Source organism: Anas platyrhynchos, chromosome 3 (assembly GCF_047663525.1).
Source record: "Anas platyrhynchos isolate ZD024472 breed Pekin duck chromosome 3, IASCAAS_PekinDuck_T2T, whole genome shotgun sequence".
Lineage (NCBI taxonomy): Eukaryota > Metazoa > Chordata > Aves > Anseriformes > Anatidae > Anas > Anas platyrhynchos.
In genome coordinates this window covers 106,502,094-106,525,282 of record NC_092589.1, presented here as the reverse complement: position 1 = coordinate 106,525,282, position 23,189 = coordinate 106,502,094, and the positions used below count along the sequence as shown (strand labels likewise).

At 39.7% G+C, this 23,189-nt stretch overlaps 1 long non-coding RNA gene across 2 annotated transcripts in view; it reads left to right on the top strand.

The window, feature by feature from the left end:
• The window catches only part of LOC110354114 (uncharacterized), a 37,164-nt gene extending 16,468 nt beyond the window's left edge, over positions 1–20,696 (top strand). Inside the window, exons 1-2 of one of the 2 annotated variants that reach the window (XR_005264930.2) lie at positions 5,567–5,697; positions 17,100–20,696. This is a non-coding gene — a long non-coding RNA (uncharacterized lncRNA). Of the gene's footprint in view, positions 1–5,566; positions 5,698–17,099 lie in introns of those variants that run through there. The other variant, XR_011808573.1, reaches the window with a different exon arrangement.
• The last annotated feature ends 2,493 nt before the right edge of the window (positions 20,697–23,189 follow it).

The window sequence follows — 23,189 nt, the reverse complement described above, 5'->3', positions numbered from 1 at the left end:
ATACTTAAACGTGTTACTGAATTAGGGCCTCAGGAGACAAGGTCATGCTTAAAAGATTTTCCATTGTAACCTAAATTGTTGATAAACACAATGGTGAAGGTAGAATGTGACTCAGTGAACAGCCATTTGGGCAGATAACTTGAATGCTTAGAAAGAGGAAACATGGAACTAATAAGTTTGTTTATTTAAAGCTCTTCTTATGTCTCTTCTATTTGTGATTCATGTGGAGGAACATGAGCTTTGAACAAATAGCTCAGAGGTGATGGTATTCTTGGTATACACCATGAACTCCATGGACACAAGTGAAGTCTCTGTACCTGTATTCCTCTAGTTTGTGGGTCTGTGTGAGAAGAGCACATGTCTAAGCGGTAGCCTGACACCTATTGTGATGAGATTTGTTGAAGGAATAATGCAACTGTACCAACTAAACATGCTGACATATAAGTTATAAGCAGAAAGCTTATGGAGTAAAACTGTGGAATCTTTTCCCACACATTTTTCTTAAGTATTAAGAAGACCCGGTAGCTGACGGTAAGGCAATTGGTCATTGGTCTAAAGGCAAAGTTTATTTTGAAAAAAAAGGAGAAAATGTTGTTTATTAGAAAACTGTTTTGCTTATTTTAAACTTGTTACTTGACAATTGCATTAGTTTTTGGATATTTTCTTCTTGTTCCTTATCAAGTCTTAACTAATCCCTGCAGTAGTTTTATCTCTTGACTAGAGTCTATAAGACATAATGATGCTAACATGTGCTGAGTATTTACTAAGTATGTTTATTTACCTATGAACAGAAAAGAAAACAATATTGTATTCCTATGCTTTACTCTGAGCAGAGTATTCTGATTTTGCCCATATTAGTTCGTAGGGCATAATTATATTAAATATTCCTGCATTAGCCTGACTAGGAAATGCAATATTTATTGCGCTGTAAGAAGAAACAAGTATTACAATCTGTAACACACAGAGTGGTTCTAATCCTTGTGCTCTACTCAAGACACAATTTATTGCACTCTTGGCACTCTTGATAAAACTGTATACATGTTACAGTCCTGCTTAGAAACAGATTACTATGACTAAGGCTGATTACTTTAGAAAACATTTTTTTTGCTATTTCTTTGGTGCAAATGAAGTCTCAAATGTGCTGTCATTGTTGGTGTGTATCTAGAGGAGTTTGGTTTGTTTAGCTTTGATGGTAAATACAGCTTTATGAACTCTCTTTTTCTCTCTTGAAAAGAGAAGTTGGGTCATGAGTAGAATTATAGGCCCACTGTGGTATTTCTACATGCACCCAAACTGAAATACATGGACAGTATCATTGATATTGACGGGGAATTTGTGTTCTTAAAGATAAGTAACTGTTTGAGTTTCACTGACCCTGGCTACTTTTGATAAATCATGAGGAGCTGTGCTTATCCATGCCTCCAGATTAAAAGGGTATTTCCGTATTCCACATATAAAGATGATATGGGGTGTAGCACCATTGTTTGAATGAGAACATGAACTGCTGGCAGGTGTCATGTTGGTGTGTTTCCTTCTTTCACTGCTGGTCCTTTTCTGGCTGCCCACAGCAGGGCTTTCCTGTAGAGCAAGAAGGGAGCACAGTCCTGCTCTTGTGCTGGCTGCTCTTACCCCTGGAAAGGAGGGCAGTAGGGATTTGGAGCTACAGATGGCCAAATGGACAGTCAAGATCAATAAAGCAAAAAATGTTGAGATAAAGGAACCAAATGTTGATTCATAGGAAACCAGAAGGCAACCCTGAGCAGAGCACCATCCTGAAGGCATCTCATGAACCAGTAGATAACGCCCATCAGGGCTCAACCAGGGCAGCACAGGGCAAAGCAACAAAAATGAGTTATGCAGTGGCTGGAAAACTTCCTCCTCCCAGTGCTGCCCCAACCAGCTCAGCTGCAGCCATGGGCAGGTCAAGAAGGAGCCTCCACTATGAGGTACCAGATGCTGGGCCAGAGGACACTCTGGTCTGATCCAGGGTAAGTGTCCCTCTTTCTGTACCATGTGCAGTCCTGTAAGACCACCATCTAAGCTACCAAGAGTGCAGTGTGCAGTGCATAGGCAGCTGCTTTCAAACACCCTCCACAAAATTCTCCCTGGTGCTATTAAGGAGAGTAGAACCTATAACTTTGTAGGACCCAGAGAGGTTTTTTTCAATGTATATCCTGAATGGAAGATTAAAGTCTTTGCTTTGAGCTGCAGAAACACGAGTTTGTATCTCATTCTGAACATTTGTGAAAAGCCAACGAAGCCACAGATGGGATACTTGCACACAAGACAACAAAGTGAAGGCAGGTGGATGTTAGCTCTATACAATACCCTTTTGTGTGCTGTTTGGCACAGACATTGCTATGATAGTTTCAAGAAATGGAGGTGGCCAAGTCTAAATTTACAGGAGGCATCTAAATCTTGTGGGTAAGTAGTGAATTGACATCACAATTAGTAGCAATAGTAACAAGCTCTTTGTGAAAAAAAAAAATAATATATATATATATATAATTATAATTATAAAAAAATATTCTAGCCTTTTTTTACTTCTATCCTGTCACATCTAATCTGTACCAAAGGTTAGTTATCCAAAAGGAAAGCTAAAAATGGCGGAAGTTTTGCAAGCATTAGCAATACAGAACACCATAACTTTTAAGGATGATCAGTTCCAGCAATGCTTCCCTGAAGGCAAAGTACTAGTGGCTGTTTGTTGTTTTTGTTTCATTTTGTTTTCCTTAACTATGCTAATCAAATAATGATTCAGATATACATTATATATATATGTAATTTTAAATGAAGGTAAAATACATATACATTTACCTGGTTAAAAAAAAATAAATGAAGTTCTAAATGTTAAGTAGGAGAGACAAAGTTTAAATGCAGGTTGCCTTCTATAGCTTTTTCTGGAATAGCTGAGACCTCCCAGAATGAAAGAGTTAGTTAAATATTAGCCATTCAGGTATTAAGGACAGTTTAAAAATATCCTGACTGTAATAACCAATGAAGCAAGAGCACGTTTCATCTGTATCAGTTGACAAGTTGCGTAACATATGTTAAAGCTGAATATAAAGCCAGTGCTTCACTTTCACAAGTATCTGGAATCACCACTTTTTAATTAAAGGCTTATCTGTTAAACGACTTACTCTGAATACTTTTCTCAGTTTCAGGGTATTTTGTTTCTCACATGGTAAAGATATTATACATAATTTCCCTCTTTTTCTATACCAGTTCTATTTGAAAATTTTAAGTTCTTGTTAAAAGACTAGACTGTTCTCTTTATAGAGCTACAGATTCCTCTCCTATCTTGTTCTGTGAGGAGAGGAGAGGAGAGGAGAGGAGAGGAGAGGAGAGGAGAGGAGAGGAGAGGAGAGGAGAGGAGAGGAGAGGAGAGGAGAGGAGAGGAGAGGAGAGGAGAGGAGAGGAGAGGAGAGGAGAGGAGAGGAGAGGAGAGGAGAGGAGAGGAGAGGAGAGGAGAGGAGAGGAGAGGAGAGGAGAGGAGAGGAGAGGAGAGGAGAGGAGAGGAGAGGAGAGGAGAGGAGAGGAGAGGAGAGGAGAGGAGAGGAGAGGAGAGGAGAGGAGAGGAGAGGAGAGGAGAGGAGAGGAGAGGAGAGGAGAGGAGAGGAGAGGAGAGGAGAGGAGAGGAGAGGAGAGGAGAGGAGAGGAGAGGAGAGGAGAGGAGAGGAGAGGAGAGGAGAGGAGAGGAGAGGAGAGGAGAGGAGAGGAGAGGAGAGGAGAGGAGAGGAGAGGAGAGGAGAGGAGAGGAGAGGAGAGGAGAGGAGAGGAGAGGAGAGGAGAGGAGAGGAGAGGAGAGGAGAGGAGAGGAGAGGAGAGGAGAGGAGAGGAGAGGAGAGGAGAGGAGAGGAGAGGAGAGGAGAGGAGAGGAGAGGAGAGGAGAGGAGAGGAGAGGAGAGGAGAGGAGAGGAGAGGAGAGGAGAGGAGAGGAGAGGAGAGGAGAGGAGAGGAGAGGAGAGGAGAGGAGAGGAGAGGAGAGGAGAGGAGAGGAGAGGAGAGGAGAGGAGAGGAGAGGAGAGGAGAGGAGAGGAGAGGAGAGGAGAGGAGAGGAGAGGAGAGGAGAGGAGAGGAGAGGAGAGGAGAGGAGAGGAGAGGAGAGGAGAGGAGAGGAGAGGAGAGGAGAGGAGAGGAGAGGAGAGGAGAGGAGAGGAGAGGAGAGGAGAGGAGAGGAGAGGAGAGGAGAGGAGAGGAGAGGAGAGGAGAGGAGAGGAGAGGAGAGGAGAGGAGAGGAGAGGAGAGGAGAGGAGAGGAGAGGAGAGGAGAGGAGAGGAGAGGAGAGGAGAGGAGAGGAGAGGAGAGGAGAGGAGAGGAGAGGAGAGGAGAGGAGAGGAGAGGAGAGGAGAGGAGAGGAGAGGAGAGGAGAGGAGAGGAGAGGAGAGGAGAGGAGAGGAGAGGAGAGGAGAGGAGAGGAGAGGAGAGGAGAGGAGAGGAGAGGAGAGGAGAGGAGAGGAGAGGAGAGGAGAGGAGAGGAGAGGAGAGGAGAGGAGAGGAGAGGAGAGGAGAGGAGAGGAGAGGAGAGGAGAGGAGAGGAGAGGAGAGGAGAGGAGAGGAGAGGAGAGGAGAGGAGAGGAGAGGAGAGGAGAGGAGAGGAGAGGAGAGGAGAGGAGAGGAGAGGAGAGGAGAGGAGAGGAGAGGAGAGGAGAGGAGAGGAGAGGAGAGGAGAGGAGAGGAGAGGAGAGGAGAGGAGAGGAGAGGAGAGGAGAGGAGATCTACTCGGTATAATTTTTGTCTTCCTTTCCTATGACATAATGTTCCTCAACTTTGTTCTTTCTTTGAACAAAAATTCACTGTCCACACAGTCACAAAGAAGAAAGGTGATCTCTGAAAACTTGTCATAAATTTGTAGGTGGGAAAATGAAATTTAGCTTTTTGAGAATTAACTTCACAGAAAAATCAGCAAGTGGGAAATGTATGGGCCGGAGGTATATTGATTTAAGGAAGAAAAAAATTATGTCCCTAAACATGTACACTGACTCATAAAGACTCTGGTCAGTTTTTAGCTTCTTTGTCATTTTCTTTCAATGGAAAATGTCTCTGAACAAAGCTTACACACCCTGTTATGCTGTGAAGATTTGAATGAGCTAAACCTGATAAAATAAGTTGTTCTACAGGGCTTCATATACTGTTTAACCTGAGCAGTTGGATTTTAGAGGTGGAAAGAGAGATTACATAATATAAGGCTCTTGGGAAAGGACCCATCCCTTCTGGATCAAATGTGTTTTATGTTTGTATGAATATCATGAGAATTCTTTTCCTATGTGAATTATTAGAAAAACAAACACACATACACACAAAGGCTTTTCAGAGGATCAACAGTAAAAATAAGGAATAAATGACTTTTTGTATGTTTAAACCACTTTTATGCTTGAAGTCTACTTTTCTTCTTTTCTTTTATTTTTTTAATTTATTTTATTTTATTTAATTATTTATTTATTTTTTAGAACAAATGGTCCCAAGAATGCTTCTTCTCTCTTTATGCTAATGCTAGTTCCACACAAATAACTTACTGTCTTTCTGCTTTACTTTTGATCTGAAGAAAGGGTTGTTTTACACTGAAAGCTGCTGACTTCCTTTCTCAGTAATCACAGTGGAGCAGGTGTTCCATCTTCCCACAGATTGCAGGTGTTCTCCTGGGTAGCTTTCTAAAACCATTTTGATGTGTCCCTGATTGATGTTCAGACAGCCAAAGTGAGTAATTTTGCAGTAGGTTGTTTTTAACTGGTCTGTTACTATGTTGAGCTTGTGTGGATAAAATTTGCAATACTGTTACCGGGCTTTACATTTTAGTAAGATTGCCAAAGGGCCTTATTTAAGGTATGGGCTCCAAACGATGTCAGTTGGAGCTTTTTCAGTAGCTTTAATGTGGCAGTACTTTATTCTGTCCACCTCTACAAAGAGAATTAAAGGAGTTTGAAGGTGTTAGTGATAAGTGGTATAGATTTAGTCTTTTCTGTTGAAGGTCCAGCAAGCTTGAAGGTGAAGCTGAGCAGAAAATATCCCTTTAACTGGTATTATTAGGAAACATTGTGAAGACAGTAATCTTATTTCTCATTTCTCATCTCTCATCTCTATTGTTCCACATATCTATAAAAGGGTATACACTTACCATGCACTGATTACAGTTGCATAGGGGCCAATATGAAGCATACATCTCAACACACAAGAAAAGATTAAAGCTTTTACAAAAGAACAATTTAACAGCACTTGTGAAGACCTGGCCTGGGTAGTAAATCTTTATGAGAACAGAGGCACCTCCATGATAATAATAAAGTGATGATATTTACATGGCAACATAGATTAAAGAAATAATATATGACAGTATATGATGCAATGCGGTAGATAGCTGTGTTTTGGGGGGATTGACATAAGTAGTTATAAATTCTGAACCTGTGAAGAAGGTTAAGAAAATCATAGAATTATAGAATGGTTTGGGTTGGAAGGGACATTCAAGACCATCAAATTCCACCCACCATGCTGTGGGCAGGGACATCTTCCACTAGACCTCAAAAGCCCCATCCAACCTGGCCTTAAACCAGAAGTTTAAGGGATGGGGCATCCACAACTTCTCTGAGCAACCTGTTCCAGTGCCTTGCCACCTCCATCATGAAGAATTTCTTCCTTACATCTAATCTAAATGTACCTTTTTTTAGTTTAAATCCATTCCCCCTTGTCTTATCACTATACTCCCTGACAAATATTCCCTCCCCAGCTTTCCTGTAGGCCATCTTTAAGTACTGCAAGGTTGCTATAAGGTCTCCATGGATCCTTCTCTTCTTCAGGCTGAACAAAGTCAACTCCTTGTGTTATACAGTCTGGCCAGCTGACTTCTCTGTTCCTCTTCTCTCTTCTCCCTAGCAGTTCAAACTGCAGAAGATGTAGTCTTAACTCCACTCAAAGAATTTTAACCTGTTTCTCACTTCCCCCCAAATTCTCATACCTTTAAGGTTAACTGCAACTGAAACCGACTGGAGATCCACAACGTAGGGTGTCTGTAGCTTATTTTGCTTCCTGACCTATTTGGGTAGGTGTTCTCTGATGATACGTACCAAACTAGTCTCTATGAACACACAAGGAAGAGCTAGCAGTGTCAACTTCTCATTAACTGTAAGGTGAGAAAAAAGTAGAACAGTCATCTGAAATGCTGGATGTGCAGAACAGGATGCAGTGGCTTTCTAGAGATCAGTTTACTGTCTCAGATTGTACTGTAGACAGTAGAGTTTAAAGGGCTTTTCAGCTGACCAGGATAGATGTCTGCTTTAGTGTGAGTGAAATTTCTCACAACACATTGTTAATTGTAAAGGAAGTTTAGAAACCCATTCATGTGCAGATAACTCGGCCCCCAGAATTTGGAACTGAATTACCCTCCCAGCACTTGTATGTTTTATAGGGTCCAACGCAGAGCAAAACCACAGCCTTAGTTCTACTGTAGCTGTTATAACAAGGTAATTTTAGAGTCCTCTTTATTACTACCTAGTCTCTTTTGCTGAAGTGAATATTTGGCTATTCAACCTGGGGTGAAAGAACTTCAAATGGAGATCCTGAGAGAAGCTGACCTCTCAACCATCTTCCATATTCTTCTTGAACAAACATGAAGCCTTCTATGATAGCCTGATGTTAAGAGAATTATGCCTACGACAGAGAAAGAAACTGAAGCTAGAGCCTTAGCATAACAGAAACAAATGAGGTGGTTGTCCTTCCTTTGAGAAATGTTCTAAGAGGAATTTGATCTACTTGGCATGATATAAATTTGCTTGTTGGGCTGGGCCTGGCAGGACCAATATGTGAAAAGTAGGTATTATACTGCTAATCACTGGAGCAAGAAAGAGAGTTTAGGGTATCTTGGATAGAACAGAACAAATGTGCTCCTTATCCTCCATATCCTCAGCTGCAAAAACCATCATTTGGACAGATTGAAAGGGAGCTGGGATGATGAAAAAGGGCTAGTTCTTCATTGTTTTTGTGGACTTTCTTAGTCTAAATTAAGTAGCTAATAGAGTAGAATTTTGTGCATGTGTTTTTTATGTTTGTGTGTTTTTGTTTGTTTTTGTTTGCTTTTTGTTTAGTTGGTTAATGGAGGTTTTTTTGGCAAGAGGTGTTTTTTTTCTTAATTAGTCAAAGAAAGTACAATATTGTCAAAAACTGCCAAATCACATAGAGATATATGACTATTAAAATGTAAGAATCTACTATCAATCTAGGTAATGCTTTTCACAGTGCACTGAGCAGAAGCAGACTTGATACATATGAGGAACATGCAGACTTTCCTCTCACTCATAAAGTTAAATCCATCTTTCCAGTGCTGAGCTTCACAGCAGGCTGGCTGAAGGTCAATGGTAATGCCAACATGTCTGCCACATGTTGGAACAAATTTTTTCTCGTCAGACCATCAGGCTCTATAAATAGCAGTTTGCCATCACTGACTTTCTTAAATTAAACCAACATACCTACAAGGCTGGGGGCTAGCTGTCTATGTTCAAGTTATCAATGAATCTTCAGTGGAAAAAGAGATATATACATATATTTTAAATATCTCTTTTGTATATAAATGCTATTGGGAGGCAGAGCTGAATATCTGTAAGGTAAGTATCTCACTCCTCCTATCAGCATTTTTACCTCCATTGCCCTCTGCAATGAGATTGTGTGTAGTGTAGGAAGCTATGTTTCCTCCAGAGTTTGGAAGAGACATGCATAAGTAATAGTGAAGTACAGAAATCCCAGCCTGTGACTCTTAACTGCTAGTTCTGTTACAGCTGAAGTACCAGTCATTTTTATCTTTCTGTACTCCAAAGGGTTATTTCGGGTTTCCACTGGTGTAGAGAGAATCTGGGTCACAGCTCAACCATCTGTCTGTACATGACTTTTCCTCAGAAATGCTTTCAGTCCCATTTTAGTCTCTACCTGTGATCTGAAAAGAAACTAGAGCTGGCTAGGATATTTTCCACAAAGTATGTTTTCATTCAAAAATGGTTATGAGTTGAAACTGAAACCTTTTGTGGCAGTTTGTTTTGACAAATTGTTTATTGAGATTATATATGAGGTTTCTTTCCAAAACTGGCTAGTCCGCAGTAGCCTAGTGGTTAGAGTACTTCCTTGAGGCCAGGGAGACTTAATGTCAGATCTCTGCCTTATGTGATTTGAAGCCAAGACAAGACCTCAAGTTAGATGAGGAGGCTTGATAAGCTATTTTCATTCACATGGAAAAGTTATGTCTTGGTGGAAAGGGTTATGTTCCATGACTGTGACATTTTGTACAACCAGTCCCCAGTACAGCCTTGTAGTACGGCAATAAATTCCCACTGTTGAGAATTTGGCAGCAAGAAAATGGAGCAAACTAAAAAAAAATAAAATAAAATCTAGTTCCTTCTGCTCTTCCCCTGGGACAGAGTAGCCTATGGGTGTTGCTTCATGCTTATTGCAAGTTAAGGCTAAAGGTTAAATATCTTGGTTTCTTCTAGCAAGATAAAGGTCAAACAACAGGTTACAGAATTTGGAAACAGGTTTACATAGTAAAATCAATAGACCCTTAACTCTATTCCAAGCCATTGGTTCCTGAGCTCTCTCAGGGGTGCTGTCACATCTAAAATTGGGGTGGGCTGTGTTCTCATTATTCTCTCCAGGTGGACAGGGCTTCTCAGAAACAAACTTTGCTTTGGATCAAGGCTCCATGTTATTATTCTGTTTTGACAGCACAATACTGACAGAAGTTGTCTGTGAGGGCTTTTTGTTTGTTTGTTTGTTTGAAATGTTTTAAAATGTCTTGTTTACCTACTGATAAACAGATCTCTTGTTCTAATGGATGTGGCTTTGGTCATTTGGAATCTGCAGCTGCTACTGGAATGTTCATAAATTTATTTGAAAAGGGATGTCCAAATTCCCAAATACTCCAAAGTATTATTTCAAAACTTCTGTTAACTCTGTTTCCTAGTAGACTCAAACACAGTAATAAATGCCCTACAGCCTTTTCAAACTAAAGATTTCTTTTGTATTTCCGCAGCAGTTTATATTCTAGTTCACCCCTCCATAACTGCATGATTTGTAACATGAATCTTGTCATACTTTGATAATAACATGTAATTTGCCATATAATAGAAACTAAATTCACAGATGAGCATCTCCAACTTGCTTCACAATTGAAATTACATTAAAGACTTCCACAGGACCTCCACATAGCTTGTCAAGGTGAGATAGATGACTGCATTTACAGTTAGAATGTCATTGTTTTCCTTTTCTACAGAAATAATATCAGCACTAGCATTCAGTTAACCTCAGTAATGGACAGACATTCCTACAATATTTCCTTAGGCTTGTCTGCCTGAGGTGAGTTAGTGCTCCTTTCCGAGCAAGTCTGAAGATCACAATTGCCTGGCAGTTTTGCAAAAGCGGTATTGACTTTGCATTGCCTGTCTTAAAATTACATCCCATTTTATATAGCAGGATTTTATCTTCTATTTCAGTCTCTTGAGACATTTGGCAAGCTTATCTTTTAATCCTTGGAAAAGCAGGATTTTGCAGTATTTCCTTTCTGATGTTAATTCCTGGTGCTTTGGAAGGAAGTGTCAAAATCCCTGCAAAGGGACAACTCTATTGTAACTTGCCCAAAGGAAATTTTCTTTCTAACATGAGGCAGTAAATCCCTGGCATGTGTCCCAAAACATGAGGATTATATCTCTTACAAGCATGGCATTATCTAAAATCACTATAGATATAAGCGTTGGGTCATATGAACATGTAATCCTCTGTGTAAGACTTTGCGTTTGGGTAAGGCCACCGAAAGACGACTGTGATGGCCTGAAACCAAAGACCAAAATCATGCTGAGACCAAGAGGATTCTGGAACTGTGGGAAACAGGGGTTTTAAGGTGATTATGAACTGAAATAAACTTTGAAGTAGAAGGAACTTAGATATAATTTTTATGTACTCTAAGGGCAGTCATAGTTCCCTTAGAGCTGCTGCTGTTAACCTAGCAAAAGAATGGCTGTGGGCAGACCATGGGTTCACCCAAGTCAGTTCCCGGGTTCAGTTCCCTTGACTGTGGTCAGGTCTGGGAGACTGAGAGGCAAGTATATAAGAACAGGAAAATAATGTAGTCATGCCTCCCTAATTTTCTTTTTCCTTGTGCAGCAAGAAATCTCCGCAACATAACCATGAGTTTGATGGGAGGCCTCCACTTAAGAATGTTATCTGAAATACGAAATTCTAAAGGAAACTTCAGAATTCTGTGTGTATATGTGTTTTGAGATGGTGAGGGTTTTTGTTTAGTTTCTATTTAAAATTTCCACTCCTAATGGCAGAATAAATATTTTATTTTGCTTTTATTTGACCAACCTATGAAGTAGTTGTCTGTTAATGAAAAGCCCTGGTATATCATGCTTTTAGACAAATGGTCAGTTTAAATTTGGCTTAGTGTGACATTTTGCTTTAGATTTGACTTTAGCCTACATATATTACTGGCACTCTGGAGAAGCAGCAGCAGGTAATGGAAGAAAAGGCAATCATATTTTTGTCTTTCTCCTCACAATTTCTATTTGAAAATATTCTAGTTTCAACCAATGACAGAAAGAGTAATAACTTTCTCAGCAAGTATAAGCATCTTTAAGAAATATTAGCTACAGAATATATAGGAGATTTTTGTTACATAGAAAATTGTGAGCTTTTTGTTTTTATTACGATATTTATGCAGCTTAGCAGGTAAGTCTTGGACTATTTGATCATTGCAGTTATATCTGAACATATCCATTCTATTTACCAGCAAGGGTTAAAAATGTCCCGCCAAGACAATTTTGCTGCAAAAACAGAGCTTGAAGTAGAATAAACACCTGTCTAGCTTGTGGGGATGTCTTCTTCCTTCTTTGTAATTTGTGTTGGGGTCACAATATCTAAGCTATCTTGAAATAACCTGTGCTTGCTGTGCTGTGCTGAGGTGGTGGCCACAAGTGCAATGTATGCCCATGTAAATCCTAGGTGGCCCTTTAGAGGACAAAACATTAGCAGCTTCACCTTATAGTCTTGGACCTTATAGATCTACAGATCTAACTTTTGTGACAGGAATATATATATATATATATATATATACACACACACAAAAATATATGCATATGTAAAGTATATAGATATATATGAAGTATATAATATAGAGAGTATAAAAAATATATAAGCACAAAGTCCTGATTTGGCCTTACTTTCAGTATAAACCTGTTTATATGAATTAGAGCAGTCTGTAGTTTGGGATAACCTGAAAAGATTCCAGGCAGGACTGCAAAATGGTGCTAAAAAACTGTAAGACTCAGCAGAGGGTGGGGAAAGCTGTTCATATCATGCTGCTGATTTTTGCTTGATTGTCTTCCCACTGCTGCGATTTGAGGGTGAGGGTGTTACGTTGTGCCCATGCTTTGTGCATGCCCTAGCTGCTGTCAGCTCTGGACACGGTGCCCTGTGAGCACGCGGTCCCGTGTCCGGATGAGCGCAGCCATAACCTCATCCAAGAGGAAGGGGTGCAGTCGGATGTACGCGTCCCCTTGCCTGCAAATGGCTCTGCCGCCCCATTGTTCCCAGTGTCTCGGTGGAAGTGGATCAGGAAGCTTATCTAAGGCCATCCCCACCCTTTCATTGGAAGCAGTTTGAAAGAAATGTACCACGTTTCCCTCCGTCTTCCCTCCTCCCCTCCACTCTGATTTAGAGCTCGCAGCCCCAGTTGTTCCTACGGCACTCCACCTATGGCGTTAGCCATTTGATGTCAAGAAATCTCATTTTAATTCCTCAAGCACTATGTCTTTCCTTCACTCGTGGCTCATGACAGGTGCCCCTTTGTTCTTTGATTTGATATTATCTCAAATAGCCTTGGAACTTCAGCCAGGCTAAAAAACTTGCACTTGCAGCAAACTGCCAAAATTAGCATTTTTGCTAATTCCAGAGAAACGCAAAATTGCTGAAGCCCTGCCAGGAACCTGTCAAATTAATTTGCAGTGGGAGAAGTGGATTTGGGGTGAGGAAAAGGTTCAATTGAATATGGCACAGAAAACGGCCTTTATAGACTTTCCTATTCCTCCTTTTAAAGATAGAATCATGAATTTGAAAGTCAGGTGAAATAATTTAAGATAGACTTTTTTTCTGACATGCTTGAAAATCTTGCATTGTTCCTGAGATCACCTTCAAGTGACATTTCCCTTCTGTAAGGTACTAGGACATTTTTATTTTTATTTTTATTTTCTATAAAGCACTTAAATTGCTCAATGCTGGTTTTTGCTATTTATTTATTTATTTAACTCAGTAATTTCATAGTGTTTCCTACAGCTTTATATTTCATGACTTTTCAACTGCATGGTTCTTCTGTATTCATTTGCCTGTGTTCTGAAGCTCAGTTTGTCTTTTTTTTTTTTTTTTTTTTTTTTTTTCTGTCAGCCTTGTTAAATATGTAGTAAAACAAGATTTCTTCCTCCTCTTAGTTTGAGTTTCTTGCCTCATCTGAAAAATGTATGCCCAGCTCTCATCTAGTTAACTCCCAGGCTATTGCTCAAGGCAGATATAAAAGTGTGTGAAGCCCTTGGTTTTACTTTCCTGTCCTGTCTTTGCAACATATCTGGAAACCACAAAAAAAGCATAGGGTTATATAAACAGTAGATGAGCCATTATAGGGTGGGTCAAATTTTACAACTGGAGTAGCTCAGGAGTGAACTATTATGTGCTAGGAGCAAGGAAGAATTGAGGAGAGAATTGTATATCTGAGTCACAGCGTCACTCCCAGGGTAGTGTGATTCGTGCCCTACCTTTGCTGCAGGCATGAAGTTTCAACCCAATCCTTTATAATTTTAACTCGCAATATCATTCAATGTTCATTACTCATTTTGAGCAGATATATTATGTACGTTTTAATTACCAATACCTTGCCATGGTATTCAAGAAGGCAGAAGTAAATTGTCATGCAAATACATGCATTAAACATGAATTAAACATTGATTAAACATTTTTAATGAGGGAAAAATAATATATATATTTTCTTAATAAAACTGCTTCCTTTTTTGTACATTGCTAGACTTCTGCAGTTCCCTATTACAATGCATGTATTCTTGTGCTGTGTGTGAAGGGTAAGCTAGCAAATCACTGTATTATAGACAGGGCAAATGTTTAAAGTACAGGAGAGGAGTGGTGGGTAGAACTTCAAGCTGATGCTTGGGGGATAGAGGGGTTTGTGTTTTGGATAGGGTTTGCTTCTAGCTGCAGTGGACTGCTAGGACCATTCAGTGAACTGTGGTAAAATCAGCTCTGGGTTCCAAGTTCCAGTTCCCAATTTTCCTCTCACTTCATTGATTAGCTGCACTGCCAGAAGAAAAGTTGCAGGAACCAAGGATGAAGCTATAGACAACATGCTGTCTGTCACAGGGTGGACTTCTCTCATACTTTGTGAACCAATCTTGAAATTAAAAAGGAAATAAATAAGAACCTTAATTTCAAGTATGTATTTTAGCTGAATATGTAACTATTGCCTGACATTTTTTTTTTATTTCAGAGTACAAAGGCTGGACAGCCACTCCCTCTCTGATGTTAGTGTGCAAACAGCCTGATCTAACTTTGAAGGCAACCCTGCTCTGAGCAGGAGGTTGGACTAGGTGACCTCCAGAGGCCTCTTCCAACCTATTTTTTTTCATGACTTTACCAGCCTTTACAGAAATTCTTTCATCTGACACCCTGACACAGTAATGTGAACATCCCCCACCTCCCTGCAGAAACCTTTTTTTTTTTTTTTTCTTTTAACCCACTCAGGCTTCAGTTCTGGCTTCACACAGGCTGGAGTCCAGGTGATGTAGCTTTGTGGCAGAGTCACAGAGACTGCTGTGGTTCCCCAGCATCCTGTGCTTGCTATAGACACTGATTTCTCAGCCCAGGATGGCCTTTGCTTGGCCCTGGCAGAGAGCTTAGTAATATGATTTTTTATGTATTACCTGAATACTCAAAAACAGTGCTTGTTTTAACTGGGATCTGGCATAGAGGATAAATAAGCTATGTCCCTCTTTGCTAGTGCATCAGTGAAGATGATGTTGGTGTAAATGCAAGCAGGATGAAAAGTCAGGTTATGGGTATGCTGAGACTTTTGATAGGCATTGAGAACATCTTATCTATATAGAATTAAGTCCTTGCTCCAGAGACATCACTGTTAAGTGAATATAAACCTAAATATGAGGCTTCAATTTTATCGGGTTAGTATTTTTGGTGTTTCCCCAGATCCCTGATATGTTCCTCTGCTTGTTTCCTAAAAGGACTGTATTTATGAGCTGAATTTCCCAAAATATGGCAATGGCACCACTAACACTCACATTAGCTGGTGTGCCCCAAGCCATATTTTGGCCCATAAACTCTCTGTGATATCACCTGCTTTCTTTATTGGAGACATACATAAGTTGAAACAGTACACTAAATAAGTGTCCAGAAGAAATTCTAGAGAAGATGAAGGGGGAGAAAGAAACTTGCTTCAGCAAGACCTAAAGTCTGATTTTTTTATTTTTTATTTTTTAAAGAGTAGCTAAACTTAAAGTATAATTTTGCGTCTGAGTAGTTCTCAGCTAGAATTTATTTGCTGTGCAATGGATACAGTGCTCCCAGAATGACCCTGCTTAGTTGGGTAAATTCCTCAGGGCTGGTTTCGATGCTGGCCTGGGGAGCTGGCAGCCCAGCCCTTGCTGTTCCTGTTAGTTATTGACTTCAGCCACCTGCTTCTGGGCTTTCTTCCCCCTTGCAAAGGCTTTGGGCAGCTTCTACCTTTCATTCACTCATTTACCTGCCTTTACCTGTAAGCTGACTCCCTGCTTCTCACTCAGTATCTATGCAGCTTGGAGGAGTCTTATGTCCAGCATCCTGCACCCTACCTTTTGGCCACAAATGCATATAGAGTTTGTAGGATCTCTCATTTATAAATGATGAATTCCTATTTTTTTTTCTTTTTATATTATTTTTATTTTTATTTTTATTTTTATTTTTATTTTTATTTTTATTTTTATTTTTATTTTTATTTTTATTTTTATTTATTTTTATTTATTTATTTTTTTTCCCTCATAGGTTAAATAACCTTCATAGTTTTTATATAACAGCAACTTTTACAACATTGACAGGACTAAGGGTTGTGATTAGTAATATACGCTGCTGCAGCCTTTAGTGCGTTCTTGGCATTTTTTGGCAACTGCATGTGATTTTTTTAGACTCGTTGGTCTAGGTGACAGACTCCGGAAGAAAAAAACATACTTTGCTTGGATGGCCTCCGAAGATGCAATGCTTTCACTTCTCTAAACAGCTGTTGCCTTTGGGGAATTCTTTTATCATAGGGATGTTACGAATTTTAAATCAGCATCTTCCCATCTACACCCCCTGCCCTCTGCTAAAAAATAAATACAAAATAAAAATCAGTTAGAGGAGAAGCAATTATTTAGCACTCAATCTGTTGCATTGCTGTAATAATAATAATGGTGTTTGGTTTGGTACATAAGAAATACCTTATCTTGTGCAGTTATTGAAGTTTTAATTTTACTGTTTTTACTCTCTTTACTTTTGCATGAAAAGGAAATCTAGAAAGCTAAGAAAGCTTGGAGAATTCTTGCAGCCTAATAATAAATGTATGTGTCTGTGGTAAAGTACTGTTTGAATTTCTGTAGACTGAAAAATATATTCAGAACATTTGTTACTCAAAAGCAGCAATGAAACTTTTCCTTTGTTGACTTAATAAGAATTCTTTGCAGAATTTTATTAGCAAAATTTAATTAGCATCACTTACTGGTAAGGAAATTGTCTTTCTCTTCTTCTCCAAAGTAGATTTCCCAAGACATCCAAACAATATGATCTGGACGGAGTCAAAATGGTCAGACTAGCTGCTATGAATTGGCTGATTCAGGTCACAGCAGAGAAAAGGGGAATCCAAGACTCCTAAAATTAATAAGATTTTTAATGAATTGCTTGATACTGAGAAAAAAAAAAAAAAAAAAAAAGGAAAAAAAAGTTTGATTCACTTGAGCATCAATCAGCACAGTGTTCAAACTCAAAATAATGACATATACTGACTGGAATAATAGTTGGAAAAATACCTGAGATAATCCATGTTTTTTTTTCAGGAGTGTACCAGTGGTGGTGAACTTACTGAAATGTCAAAACTAAACCAAGCAAAACTTCCCACTTCAAGAACTTGAATCATGACCTTCCTTACTGAAGTATAAAGTTTAAAAGTGAAGAGTGACTTCCGTTTGTAACTCACTGCTACGATGCCACTGCTGCTTTTATTTTCAGTGTAGTCAGATTCCAAAGACTGGAGTTCTTTTGCTTTTGTACAGTACAGTTAATTTCTTTCTTGAAACAGGCATAGAAGAAACCAGAGATTTAAATCTCCTCTTTCCTGCTGAAGCTAAATCACTCAGACGAGTCTAAATGGGAGTACCATGTGTAAATAAGGAGAATAAAATCCTGTACCGGATTATTAATGTAACTGGGTCATCACCTGTTGAGGTGATCCAGGGGCATGTTTTTTTCATGGCCATTAACTCAGATCTCATACAACTTCCCATTCCATTTCCTGCTCTGTCCAGCCTCTGGTAATAATGTGACTATGCCTGGAAAGTTTGAGAAAAATGCTGCCTTTTTGGAGAATCACAATAGCATACAGAGGGAGTCGATTATCCTCGGACAGGCACCATTCAAATTCCCAGTAGCACAAGAAGTGCCAAGAAAACCCCAGAAAGTTCAGTGGCTTTGTTTGGCTTGGAAAAACACTCAGAAATTTGGCTTTTAATTTCTTCATGATCCCTACAGCATGCTTCATCCTAACTGGAGCCTGACTGAAGTCACATTGTTTCCTAGATCAAATATACCATTGGAGCTGTATGCAAGCATGGGACTTCTAAATGCATTATGGGCCTGGGCTTCAGTCATGAGGAGCTTTTCTACTGTCTTCAAGGTTTTAGTTTAGACTGTGTTTGGACTATGAGTGTCTGCCAAGTTAAAGTACAGTTCTCACAAGGTTTCCAGATCATCCTGTTACTAGGTGGGCAACTCCTCCCCCCAAAAAAGAAGAGCCTTTGGAATTTGATTGGCCTTCTGGACTGGAAGCAGAAGTAATCAAATGGAAAGAAAAGCTTGGAGAGGAGAAGGGATATACATCTCAAGGCTGTGAACAGAGCCAGTTTCAGCTGACTACTGGCAAAATTCCACATCCTTCTTTTCTATAGACAGGTTTATTGAATCCCATATGTTAGGCTCTGCTTCAGTTCCAGATTTTCCTGCTTTCATTCTTTTGAATGCATCTGTCCTGTTAGTGTTTTTTCTTGGGAATTAAGAGGCATTAACATTGCATCCAGTTATTTCCGTGATTTCTCACTCTCAGAACATGACAAACTCACTACAAAGGTTTTTCTGTCTTGCATGTGCATATCAAATGTGTGGAAGCCAAAGCAAAGAGGCAGTGCATGTCCAAAAAGGACTTCTTGGCTTCCACTAGTGCTTACGACTTTTCAGAATGAAAGATTATTGAATGTTTCCCAAAGCAGCAGCTGTACAAATGAGACTTGCATTGGGAGGAGGAAATATATGCACTAATCCTTGAACTGGTGATCCATGCCTAAATATCCTGGGGACAAGTTGAAAACTCAAAGGGAAATACCTGTTAGCTTTCAGGATCATTGGTATGCTAAAATCTCCCCAAGCTTCTCTATTTTCCTATTAGTTTGGTTTGTGAAGTCTATTTGTTGCCCTGAGGCAAGTATGCTCCTAACGCTTTATATACTTCCAATAGGCATAAATTAATCTTTGACTTCAGTAGTACCCTACAAAGTCTATGGATCATCAAGCCCTGGAAGTTAAAAATATTTTTGTATGTAAAGATTCTTTGACTCCCCTCCCTCACCTCCTCCCTTGTCACTTTAAACTATTCCTGAAAATTCACAGCCTCTGATAAGTATATAATAAAACTTGGTGAGAGATGATGAAGGGTAGAAATTAGCCACAGTTTCTTCATTGTCAGCATTATGCAATCCAGGTTTGGAGCTCTTCTCAAACATCTGCCAGTGCTTTTTCATCACAGACTCAAGGGAATGCCAGGAGCACTGAGCCCACTCAGACCTGCCTGAGCATCATTTGCATGATCTTTTATCTAGGTCCATGGAGTATGTGCAGCTATCTAATCTCCTTCCAATTATCATCGAGTAATACAGCATCTGATCACATGGCCTTTAGGCCTATATCCTACCATCCAAAATAGTGTCTATAAATAGGTCCTAATTTTGTGTCCTTCAATCCTATGGTATGTTCTGCTGAAGTGCAGAACCACTATTAGCTGATGCACACAGTTGATTCACCATCAGGTGGCCTATCATATTTATACTCTTGAATTACAAATGAAACTTAAATTCTTGTAATTAAACATATAATTAGAAAATTACTCAGAAGAATTGTCTTCACATCTGCGTAATGAAATTAATTTCAGTATTGTACTCCCCCCACATATACAGATCCCATAGCAAGATCAGAAAGTGACCAAATGCTGTGTAAGAGAAGGGTGCACATGCAGACTTACAGAAGGGGAAGAAGGCAACTGCACTTTACCTTCCAGGTTAGCACATCTTGAGTTTAGAGTGCTCATTACAGCTTTCAAATACCTGTGTAAAACCCCAGGTTACTCTCAAGCAGACATTGTCCTGAAGGATTTTATATGAGTCTTATTTGAAGTCTATAGAAATTTTCCATGAACAGAAAAATTGAACTGAACATTAAATTGATACAATACAAGGTCTTGTGTTGGTCTTATGTTTGTATTTCCCTTTGAATCATCTTAGTGAAAATTGTAATAACAAGAGCATAAAAAATAATTCATGTTAGCATCAGAAATTATTTTGTCCATCATCTTTTCATTTACACCCTCTTTTTGACATTGCTGTGACTCTAAGTGTTGCTAACACATAAACAGATCCTACTCTGTTAGTTTTGAAGCCTCACTTTTGCCTATTACCTCTTTCTGAAGTTATGTTCTCCCTCCCTCCTACACAACACTTTACATGTCCACTAACCATAAACAAGCCTCTGCTATTCCATTCCCTTCCATCACTTGGCTGTTTGTGTCTGTTCCCCTTCCTCCATACCTTGAATCTGTGAAAGAATATCTGAGCAGCTGGGACAACTCCATCACTGATGAGAAAGAAGAATCTCTGAGGGATCACGTGGGAGCAGACGATTTTGTCAGGTGAATTGCTCAAGTCCCTTCTAGTCCCATTTCTTTATGTTTTGGTGAAGCTTGGAGCATTCAGTGGATGCTTTAAGGATCGAGCTGACATATATATATATATGTAACCGTATATAACCTTATTTTATGAAAGAAAGTGAACACACTAGTTAAAGGTGGTCAAAGACACCAGTTGTAAAATATGGAGTGTCGCTTCTGATTGGTAAGTTTGTTAATGTAACATTAGAACTCTAAGATCAGAGGTCCAGTAGTTGTTTCTTCATATTTAAATTAATGAACAAGAATTTTGTAAATAACATCAATAGTGGTTGAGATGCTTGGTAATTATTGTCCTATATGATTGGATCTACAAATTATGTAGATTTTGTAGTGGATCTAAAAATTATTGTACAGCTGCAATGGTCGTAAGTAAATACTGTGATTTATAGGTTTTGCAGTTGCTTACACATGGACCGAATGCTTTAAATAAAAGTACTATGCTTGAGTCATTTTTTAAATTGATTATTCTTATCAAAGACCTATAATGGCAACATTTGATAGTATTTGATGATATTATTATAAACAAACTTTTCTATCAGGTGGAGAGTACAAAGTATTTTTGCCATAAATATAGCCAAATACTAATTTTTGTTCTGTTACTTTAATTGCTCAGTATCTCTCCAAAATTAAACTTTGGCTGGCTGCCAGTTGCCCACCAAGCCACACTCTTTATTAACTCTCCTCAGCAGGATAGGAGAGAAAATAAGATGAAAAAAAGCTCACAGATCAAGATAAGGACAGGGAGATTGCTCACCAATTACTGTCACAGACAAAGCAGACTCAGCTTGGAGAAGACTGATTTAATTTATTACCAATTAATACTGGAGTAGCATGTGAGAAATTAAACAAAAAGCACCTTTCCGTCACTGCCCCTTTTTTTCCAAGGCTCAACTGAAGCCCCAATTCTTCCATCTCCTCTCCCTGAGCTGTGAAAATGTATGGAAAACAGGAATTTCAGTCAGTCCCTAATACTTCTGTCTCTGCTGCTCCTTCACGGTCACTCTCTTCCCATACTCCACATGGGGTCCCTCCCACGGGATGCCGTCCTTCCCGAACTGATCCTGTGGGGACTGCCCACAGGCAGCAGCTCTTCAAGAACTGCTCCCACATGGCTCCGTACCACGGGGTCCATCCCCCAGGAGCAAACTGCTCCAGCACAGGATCCCCACAGGTGGGCAGCAGCTCTTCCCAGACTCCCTGCTCCTGCATGGGCTCCTCTCCACTGGCTGCAGCTCCGGCCCGGGGCTGCTCCTGCGGGGACTCTCCATGGGCCACAGCCTCCTCCAGGCCACATCCACCTGCTCCAGTGGGGGCTCCTCCATGGGCTGCAGCATGGAGATCTGCTCCATGTGGGACCCATGGGCTGCAGGGGGACAGCCTGCTCCACCAGGGGCCTCTCCACAGGCCACAGGGGAACCGCTGCTGTGTGCCTGGAGCACCTCCTGCCCTCCTTCTGCACTGACCTTGGGGGCTGCAGGGCTGCTTCTCTCACATGTTCTCACTCCTCTCTCCCAGCTGCAGTTGCATAGCACTTTTTTTCCCCTTACTTCAATCTGCTCACCCAGAGGCCCACCCAGCATCTCTCCGTGGCTCAGCTCTGGCCAACTGCAGGTTCTTCTGGGGCTGTCTGGAGCTGGCTCTGATCTGACATGGGGCAGCTGCTGCTGGACTCTGCTCACAGAGCAGACCCCTGCTACCAAATCCTTGCCACGTAGACTCAGTACATGAACATATAGGAAAGCTGCATTTCTCCTCTTCCATTATTATCTTCAGATTCATCAAAGTATGAAAGTTTAAATGCATTTATCTGTTTCTAGGCAACTTAGTATTCTATAAGTGGTTTTCATTACCGATGTTGGCATTCCTTTTCTTTGTGTGATGAAGATAAGCTGCAGAGTATTTATTTTGTACGTTATATGACACTCTGTACATTGCCTACCTGTAGTATTTTGTGTGTGTGTGTTCTAAAGAGGCATTATAAATTTTAGTCTTCTCCTTGTCTTCAAAAATTCATGTTGCCCTTGAATGCATCACTGGTTCCTACAGCTTACAGCATTATTTCATTGCTTGTCTGTTTTTGAAGTGATCAGAATGGATTTGTCAAACAAAAGATCCTAGAATATTTTAGGCTTTAATAATTCCCACTCTTTCTGACTTGCTGAAGGGTAAACCATGTAACAATTAGGGGTGAGTATAAGAAAGACACCTAATAGTTAGGGCCTTTTCATAAATGAATGCACTTTAAGGACTCAGTAGTAATGAATATCAGTTATGTTTAGCTGTGTCCGTATTTCTTTGGTTCCATTCTCACTTTAAGAGAGAAAGCTAGGGTATGCTCAGTTCTGTCTCTCTTTTGCCCTTAAAATAGTATATGTTAACACTGATGACAATGATGCTAAAAGATGGAGTTCTTTTGGAGGAAGCCCAGCATCCTTTGATTTTCCTCCTGCCTTGTAACTTGAACAGGGAATCAAAAACATGATGTTCTGTCTACTTTCTTCAGCACAAACAGCAGTAAAATTTTATTTTTCCGTGGCAGAAAATCTAATATGATAGGAAATTTCTGTAATTGTTTCTGGCCAATCAGAAAAACAATTTTGAATTAACACTTTTCTTAAAAAATCTTTATACTTTAAAGGGTCTTCTCCCCTAGACAGCTTGTAGCTTTTTCTGTGTGTGGGTTTTTTTTTTTTAAGCTTTCCCTCTTTATCAAACCTGATATATATGTATATATATATATATTATTTATATATATATATTATTTATATATATATATATATATAAAACGATCTCTAGAGTTGTTAGTTATTAAATTTGAAATTCAATTAAAATTCCAAACTGCAATATTATTATAATGGCATAACGTACATTCATTATACATATTGGTATGAAAGATGCTTTAATGGAAATGAAGTGTTTGATAATCAATGTATAACAA